Source organism: Ursus maritimus, unplaced genomic scaffold, assembly GCF_017311325.1.
Source record: "Ursus maritimus isolate PB19 unplaced genomic scaffold, ASM1731132v1 scaffold_33, whole genome shotgun sequence".
In the NCBI taxonomy this organism is placed as follows: Eukaryota; Metazoa; Chordata; class Mammalia; order Carnivora; family Ursidae; genus Ursus; species Ursus maritimus.
This window is the reverse complement of record NW_024425897.1, coordinates 9,811,590-9,821,015: the sequence shown is the minus strand read 5'-3', so window position 1 is coordinate 9,821,015 and position 9,426 is coordinate 9,811,590. Positions and strand designations below refer to the sequence as shown.

General features: G+C 43.0%; 1 protein-coding gene across 8 annotated transcripts in view; it reads right to left on the bottom strand.

The window, feature by feature from the left end:
- MTMR3 (myotubularin related protein 3) overlaps window positions 1-8,227 on the bottom strand; it is a 137,016-nt gene extending 128,789 nt beyond the window's left edge. For 7 of the 8 annotated variants that reach the window (XM_040619725.1, XM_040619724.1, XM_040619727.1 and 4 more), the window contains exon 1: window positions 7,982-8,227. The gene's annotated coding sequence lies outside the window, so the exon portion shown is untranslated. Of the gene's footprint in view, window positions 1-7,628; window positions 7,675-7,981 lie in introns of those variants that run through there. The other variant, XM_040619726.1, reaches the window with a different exon arrangement.
- Window positions 8,228-9,426: the final 1,199 nt, after the last annotated feature.

Sequence of the window (9,426 nt, the reverse complement as noted above, 5' to 3'; positions counted from 1 at the left end):
GGGGGGCGTGGCAAAGGGAGAAGCAGACACCCTGCTGATCAAGGAGCATGACTCGGGGCTCCATCCCAGAACCCTGGGATCATGACCTGAGCCTAAGGCAGACGTGCCCCACTTTATTTTTCTCATCCTTGTTAATTTTCCTGGTTTATATTTTATAAGGTACATAATAACCAGTTACTATACATATTGTTCGTAAATTAAATAAATACTTAAGGGTGAGGATTAATGCTCAAAATTTTTTACCATTGAGATGATCAAAAATTTGAGACCACTGGCCTGATGTACTGTCACTGCACTTTAATTTTTACCTGCCCCCTCCAAAGTTAAACTGTAGAGGCTAAGACTTGATGCTGAAAAAAGAACAAAAGGAAAAGTATTCCCAAACTATTTTAAACTCCCACTAACAAGTTTAAAGATAATAAATCACTAGCAAGAATATGCAGAACTGGACACTAATATACTGTTGCTGGGACTTTTTTTTTTTTTTTTTAAGGTTTTATTTACTTGAGAGAGAGAGTCAGAGAGAGCATGCGCAGGGGGAGGGGCAGAAGGATAGGAAGCAGCAGACTGCCCACTGAGCAGGGAGCCCTATATGGGGCTTGATGCCAGGACCCCAGGATCACAACCTGAGGCAAACACTTAACCAACTGAGCCACTCAGGTGCCCTGGGACTTTTTTCCTTTTTATTATTTTTTTTTATAAGATTTATCCATTTGAGAGACAGAGAGCACAAGCAAAAAGGGCAGGGAGAGAGAATCTAAAGCAGACCCAGAGCCCAGCACAGAGCCAGATGCGGGGATCGATCTCATCACCCTGAGAGTATGACCTGACCAAGAGTCCCACGCTCAACCAACTGTGCTACTCAGGTGCCCCTGTTGGTGAAACTTTAAAATAGACATCCTGTCTATAGGGCACCTTGAGTATATTCAAATTTATAACGCACAAACCTTTGACCACATAAGCCCACTTTTAGGAATTTAGCCTATGGAAATAATAGCACAATTGTATTTAAAAAAAAGTCCAGGGGCGCCTGGGTGGCACAGCGGTTAAGCGTCTGCCTTCGGCTCAGGGCGTGATCCCGGCGTTCTGGGATCGAGCCCCACATCAGGCTCTTCTGCTGTGAGCCTGCTTCTTCCTCTCCCACTCCCCCTGCTTGTGTTCCCTCTCTCGCTGGCTGTCTCTATCTCTGTCGAATAAATAAATAAATAAATCTTTAAAAAAAAAAAAAAAAAAAAAGTCCAAAGGAGTTCATGACAGCACTGTCTTAAGAGAAAAACTGAAGAGAAAAATTGAAAATGACCATTAACAGGGAATTGTTGCAAATTATACTGCAGCTGTATCACAGAACAGTAAATAACCATTTACAGAACATCAATTTGACATGGAAAGTTGTTCCTTTTGAAGTATTCAGTAGATAATGTATAAGAAAAAAGGAAAATACCAAACATTACTCTAAGTGGAATCATGGGTTATCTCTACTTTATTCTCCTGAGTTATCTCAATTCTTTTTTTGTAGGATTCGCACGTTCCCCCCACATTGAATATATACTTGTAGCTTTCACAATCGGAAATAACAATTTCATTTTGAAATTAAAAATTAGACTAAGTTGGGTGCCTGGGGGGCTCAGTCGGTTAAGCGCCTACCTTCAGCTCAGGTCATGATTCCAGGGTCTCGGTCTCCCTCTCCCCTCTCCCCCTGCTTGTGCTCTGTCAAATAAATAAAATCTTTAAAAAAAAAAAATTAGACTAAGTTAAAATTCCTTATTGCCCTGGAGCACTTTCAGAAACTCCATAAACATTCTACTTTGCTCCATGTGATTTATGGACTCAGTCTACATAATTTACAATTACAGATTTATCTTATAGAAAAATGTAGGTACAGAACAAAAAAATAAGAACTACCCTATATTTGGGGCACCTGAGTGGTTCAGGTGGGTAAGCATCTGCCTTCAGCCCAGGGTTCTGGGATGGAGCCCCACATCGGGCTCCCTACTCAGTGGAGAGCCTGCTTCTCCCTCTCTCTTTGTCCCTCTCCCCCTACTCAAGTTCTCACTCACTCTGCGTGTGCACTCTCTCAAATAAATAAATAAAATCTTAAAAAAAAAAAAAAAAAGAACTACCCTATTTTTAATTAGCCATTTTGTCTTTATGCCAATTCTTCCCAAATATGTTAGGATTTATCAAGATACTGATAATTCCTTATATTTTGCCAGCTTATCAATCTATGAATAATTTAGAGAACTAAATTGAGTTTATAGTTCTCTTCTGGAACTAAGTTATAAAGGCATTAGCTACTGGGGCGCCTGGCTGGTTCAGTCAGTAGAGCATGCAACTCTCGATCTCAGGGTTATGAGTTCAAGCCCCACGTTGGATGTAGAGATTATTTAAATATAAAATTAAAAAAAAAATTAAAAGCATTAGTTACTGAAGAAGTAAACTTAGAATTCAGAGAAATAAAATCAGGAAAGCTTGCTACTATTTTTAATAATAAAATCATTTTAAGTATTGTGTGAAGACACAAACAGCCACAAAATAGACCCATGCCTGGACAAATCCAAGATGATGTTTTGAAGTAGTGAACACCAAGAACATACCTCTGCAGTTACCAAGTAGTCCATCTTAAGGAGAAATAGTGCTTAAGAATATTAGCATAAATTTATGTCTTACCTTGGTTCATCAAATCAACGATTTGTAACAGAGCTATGAGGTATTTAACCCTTAACAAAAAAAAACTTAAAATTTAACCCAGCTTCACAATTTCCTTGTAGTTTTTCATTTATTTTATGCCTACTATCTTAGTCATCCTACTGCAAACCCCAGATACCATGTCCCTAAGCGATTACTCCAAAGCTTTACCAGAACTCAAGAAAAATATATTTTGTATTACAATCCAGTACATAAACATGTAAGAAATTTCTCAAATCAATACTTTATCATTTGCAATGTGCTTTTATTTTTTTATTCCTTTTCATGTTTTAAAATCACCACACTGTGGGGCGCCTGGGTGCCTCAGTCAGTTAAGCGTCTGCCTCCGGCTCAGGTCATGATCTAGCGTTCTGGGATAGAGCCCCACATCGGACTTTCTGCTCAGCGGGGAGTCTGCTTCTCCCTCTCCCTCTGTGCTCTCTCCCCCTCTCTCGCTCTCTCTCAAATAAAATCTTTAAAAATATAAAAAATAAAAATAAATAAAAATAAACCACCATACTGTTATCTTTACCCTATGATGCTGCCACCTGCCATTTAAAAAACATAGCCCTACACTTCACACAGAATGTACTAAACTCTTCCACCACCTTCCACCACCTTCCACCACCACTCCAACATAATAAAATGGGTGAAATCTAGCACATCTATTCCAAGTACAAATTGTGAGACATCCCAGATCCCTCTCTGAAGTTCCTGCTACACAGTGATGATTCCTTGGTTGGTTGTTTGTTTGTTTGTTTTTAATATATAAGTACTCTCTGCCCTCAACATGGGGCCCAAACTCACGACCCTGAGATCAAGAGTTGTACCCTCTTCCACCTGAGCCAGCCAGATACCCCTGGGACTATGCCTATTGGCAGACGGGATGCAAATGCTGAAAGGTTTCTCTAGGCTGAGTACAGAAGTAGAAATCTTTTCTGTTGCCATATTAGTGATATTAGTAAATTCTACACTTGACAACACGTTTACCACTGCTCCACAAGCCAACTCTTCCAAGAAAATAAAATAGGATTCTAATATAGTATCATATCCTTATATTTTTAGATTGCTTTTCATATACACCATTCTATTTGATCCTCCCTGACAAACTGAGATAAATAAAAATAGTGTTATTCTTCTTTTTATTAATGAGGGAATTGAAGCTCAGGGCGCTTATGTGGTTTGCCAGAAACAACACAGCTAACAAGGGACACAACTCAAGCTTGAACCCAGGACTAACCTGTCTACCCATTCTCATGCTACAATTTTCACTGTGAACATCTGATACAAACATGAACTTAAGTATGTTAAGTTTCTAGATATGAGGAGCACTTGGCTGGCTCAGTCAGTATAGCATGCCACTCTTGATCCCAGGATCTTGAGTTAGAGCCCCACACTGGGTGTAGAGTTTACTTGATAAAAAATATATATATATACTTTTTAAAATTTCTAGATACAAAAGTGAAAATGAAAGCATTACATCAATACGGTATCAAAATAAAGATTAAAAACAGAAATGAATGTTAACTTTGGTAGCCTCTAAAATTATTAGGAATTCTAGTTCAATCCAATACGGATTTGATCTCATATTGTGTCTTAAGTGCACGTTTCATCACTGATAAAATTACAAATAAATTTACCATAGAAAATTACAGAATTGGGTGATCTGTAAGAAACAACTAGGCACATAAATTACATAAACTTCCCCAAACCATTCTTAATCTTGTGGCTTCACACTAAATTATGAAGTTCCTTATGTGAAATCCATTTTGATTTCAACACTAAGTGAATTACAACAGCATAACTGTGTTGTTTCTGCATAATACTTGCAACATGCACTCAACTTCCAGAGCACTTTTGGACAGTGTCTAAAATCTGTAAGCTAAGAGTAGAACCCAAAAATATTCAAGTTTTTTTTTTTTTTTCAATTAAAAAGGTTCATCTACCTACATAAAATGAATACCAAATAACACAATTACAAATTACTGAAGATTTGCAGAAGGGCACCTGGGTGGCTCTGTCAGTAGAGCACATGACTGTTGATCTTGGGGTTGGGAGTTCAGGTCCCATATATAAGTATAGAGCTTACTTTAAAAAAAAAAAATTTTTTTTTTCTTAGAGAAAAAAAAAAAAAAAGATTTGCAGAATCAGGCTGAAGAAACTACTTGAGACCAACAAGTATAGACCTTTAATTGTATAGATGAGAAGACAGAGGTCCAGAGAAGTGACATTCCTAACAGCAGTCACACAATCAACTAATGACACAGAATCTCTGCCAATCTACAGCTTCCCATTATTCTAAATGTCTCTGCATCTAATAAAAAGTCACTAAAAAGGGCCACTACACTAAAAAAATTTAAGACATATTAAAGACCCAAAACTGGGGGACAGGATAGTTTACAATGACAGTCTTAGGAAGAGAAAAAAAAAAAAACTCTGTTTTCTAAGGATGTTATTTTTAAGTAATCTCTACACCCAAAATGGGACTCGAACAACCCTGAGATCAAGAATCACATGCTCTACCAACTAAATCAGCCAGGAGCCCCTAGAATATAGAACCTCTTAAAGGAATCCCAAAGTTCTAAACCACATGGGCTAAAAACTGGCTCAAGGTATCAAAGGGCTTTTTTTTTTTTTTTAGATTTTGTTTATTTGAGAGAGAGAGAGAGACAGCGAGTGGGCACACACGCAGGGGGAGGGGCAGAGGGACAACCAGAGTCCGCTGAATGGGGAGCCCTATATGAGGCTGGATCCCAGAACCCTGAGATCGCGACCCGAGTTGAAGTCGTCAGACACTTAACCAACTGAGCTACTCAGGCACCTCCTCAAACAGCTTTTAATAACTGACATTATCAACCACCAAAACTTTTTTTCCCCATCTCAATACTATTAATTTGCTCAACAAATATCTGAGAACACAGTATATGCTGTGGGAACTATGCTAAACACTGGAGACACCAAGAAAACAAAACAGCCTCTGGCTCTCAAACTGGATGACTGGATACACTTCTCTAAAATACTTCTCCATGATTTGACAGGATATTTACCAAACTCCTTCACTACTCTACATAACTATAACATTTTCTGCCAATTCTTCCAAACTTGTAACAAACCTCACCACACCCCCTCTGCAACATGAATACTTCTTGGGTAATTCACTATTCCACTTTACCACAGAAGGTGTTAACCAGAACTACAACAGATTTAAAAACTGACTTTACCACTCCTCATGGCCTGGGGCAAATTTCAAGAACTTTTCATAATCCACAATAAACCTTCCTGGTGCACAACCCTCATTTCAAATGACTGCTAACCCACCCACCCACCCTATCCTCACTTTACTAGAAACCTGAGTCAGGTTTAGGAGCAAGCATGATGTTAAGATGTTGGGAAGCACCTTCCATGGACCCCTTTGTGAGCCAGAAGTAGACTTACTGCCTCTCCCTTTTTCACTCCTCTAGATCCTTATTATGTATCACTAGATATACCTCCAGTCAAGCAGCATCTAATTTTATCGAGTGTGTTCCCAAAGACCTGCACCAATAACTTCTAGCAACAAATCTAATTCCCCTACCTAAATCCATTATATTTTAAAAGATGCTCAATTTTCAGTCCTAAATTTCTCAGGCTTCCCCTTCTTCCCTACCTCTCAAATTCTTAAGGCTCTATAAAGAATTAAAAGCACTCTCAGAAGTCATAATTAATAGGAACCTTATGGAATACCAAAGGTGACCTAAAGCTGACTTTCACGGGTTCACAAACCTGGCTGACCAGAATCATTCAGGGAGCTTCGTAAGGATGGATTCCCAGGCCCCACCCTCAGAGATTTTAATTCACCAGGTCCTCCTGCATGGAGTTCAGGAATCAGCATTTAAGGCAGTCCATACTATTTCTGATGACTATATTTAGGTAACCACTGAACTAAAGAACCTGGCCTACAGGTCGAGAAGGTTCTCCTGTGGCTTGCTGTTAACTACAAGTGGGGCTGCACCACTGTGCTGGTCACTTGAACTGCTCTGGGTCATGTGAAAATGAGGGAGGTAATTAGAGCTGAAAGAGGCCTTCACAGGCAGCCAATCTAAAATTCTAGAACCCTCCAAATTTAGTTTAATATCACATACTGTACTGGGCTTACTCAAAACTGTGTTATTCTGTAAGTTCTTCTACCCACTCAAATCACAGGCCCTAGAAGGTAAGACTTTTTGCATGCCACTAACCCGCCTTACTTGGGTCTCCCAGCAAAAATAACACAGATCATGTCTCTGGCCCTACAGAAACAGAAAGGAGAAAGTCCCTGTCACCTCTCCATGCACAAATCACAAACGTTTTACATAAAAAAATCATCTCATGTAATTCAACCCAAGCTTTCGACAGCATCACCGTCCACATTGGGAGAACAGCTGAACCTCAATAGAAGAGTATCCATTTTTTCGTTGTGAAAAATTAGATTGTCAGATAAACAAAGTGGATGTCAAGATATTCAATCAGTCAAGAATTCAGGCCTCTGACTGGAGAAGACACCTGCACATCAATAGCTAACCGAAGACCAAGTGCAAAACTCAAAGGAGATTATCAGACCCCAAAGAAGTTTATTAAAGTGCCATAAAATTGACCCCATTATTTTGAGGTAAGTTTTCCAGCCCAAAGTACAAGCAACAATATTATCGCAAGGGTCCTAAGCAGCACCATTTCCACCTGAGAAATAACAATCTTTCGTGGAGCTGTTTGACCCTGAACTCTCAACCGCCTCCGAACCATCCTTCCTACCAAAGTACTACCAGGTCAGGAGGATGCCCGGCTGCACAGTCAGTCGGCCACTCCTCCTTCCCACAAGTCCCGGGCCCGCACCGCTCGCCCCGGGGGCTCTCCCGGCCCCCGACCTCCGGCCTCTCGCCACAGTGGACTCCCACAGACCTAGTCGGGAACGAGGGAGGCACACTCACCTCCCGGGGTCCGCAGGCACTTGTCCGGACGCTGCAGGGGCAGCACTTCACACCCCTAGCCCCATGGGCCCGTCCCTGCCAGGTCCGGGATGGCCGCCCGGGCCCGGGACCCCGCCTCCCCCGCGCCGAGGGTCCGAGCCGAGCCCGGCCGCTGCGCTCCCACTCCCCACGCCTCCCCCTGGCGGCCGCGGCCGCCACCCAGGACACCCCTCCCCGGGGCCACACACGCTGTCCCCAGCCCCCCGCGGGCCGCCGCCTCCTCACAGGGTGACAGCCACTGCGCCGGGGCCGAGTGCGGCCCCTCCTCCAGCCCCTCCTCACCCCCGGAGGAAGGGGAGGGAGGGCGTTCTTACCTGGCGGCAGGACATGGCGAGGCCCGCCACGGCACGGCCTCCTCCGCCACCCCACTAGGCTCCCAGCCAGGGCCGGCGGGGGGCAGCGCCTGAGCCGCTGGAGCTTCTCGTCCGGCTGCTCCTCCGCTGCCGCCGCCGCCTTCTCACAACCACAACAACATGGCGGCAGCGGCCACACAGAGCGCGCTCCCGACGCCGAGCCGGGCCGCGAGCGAGGGCGCGCGCGCACGCTTGGGCCGTCAGTCCGCGGTCGGGGAAAAGAAGGCAGGCCTTCGCGGGTTGGGCAGAGGTGGGGCCCGGGCCGATTGCCACGCCCCGGTGGTGGGCGGGGCCGCACGGCCGCAGTGTGCCCTCTGGGGGAAAGGCTGACAGCAGCTCAGGTGGAGAAGGAGTTAGAAACAGGTGGGAAATAGGCAAGAAAACCAATAGTGGTCCTAAGATTTGGGGGAGACATCTTTTCCTATAGCCCTATTTTGAGCCCTGAGCAAGACAAAGCCTCACTCCACTTAACCAGTAAAATAGAACAATAGTAGTATATTTCACCTGTAGTTACGGTGAGGCTAAAACTAATAAAATGCGCATAGTTGTGCTCAAGGCTCTCAGAACACAGTTTCAAACTGCTTCAGCTGAACCTCAGCTAGAAGAAATGAATTTTCAAATTTTCAAAATTGTACCCTATCACAATAGCCTGCATACAAATTCTACAAGCCAAAATGGAATTACTTTAGGCCCTTAACAGATTGACCTCTTCAGAGTTGCATTTCAACATTATACCCTTGACTTTTCTAGAAAATAGCTAAGAGAACCAATCAAATGAAATCTGTCTTTGCATTTGTTATTTTTTTTCCCACAGCACTCTCTGCAATTATTTATCCATCTCTCGTGTTTATTGTGTTTCTATCCCATTCTAATATAAAAGCTACTTTAAGATAAAATTCTTGTTTTGCTCATTACTTTATCCCCAGCACCTGGAATTGCCCATGGAAAGTAGTGGACAGTCATCTCTTTTTTTTTTTTAACATTTTATTTATTTGAGAGAGATAGCATGCACCCCCAAGTACAGGAGCGGGGGGGGGGGTGGAGGGCAGAGGGAGAAGCAGACTTCCCTCTGAACAGGGAGCCCATGCGCAGCTGGATCCCAGGACCCTGAGATCATGACCTGAGTCAAGGGCAGACCCTTAACCGACTGAGCCACCCAGGCGCCCCTCAAATGTCTTAATTAATAGCTAATATTTAGTTACACAATTCATCTAATTGAATCTTAACAACTTTAATCGGCAGATACTATTATCTCCATTTTACAGATCAAGAAACTGCAGTCCAGGGGCGCCTGGGTGGCACAGCGATTAAGCGTCTGCCTTCGGCTCAGGGCGTGATCCCAGCGTTCTGGGATCGAGCCCCACATCAGGCTCCTCTGCTATGAGCCTGCTTCTTCCTCTCACACT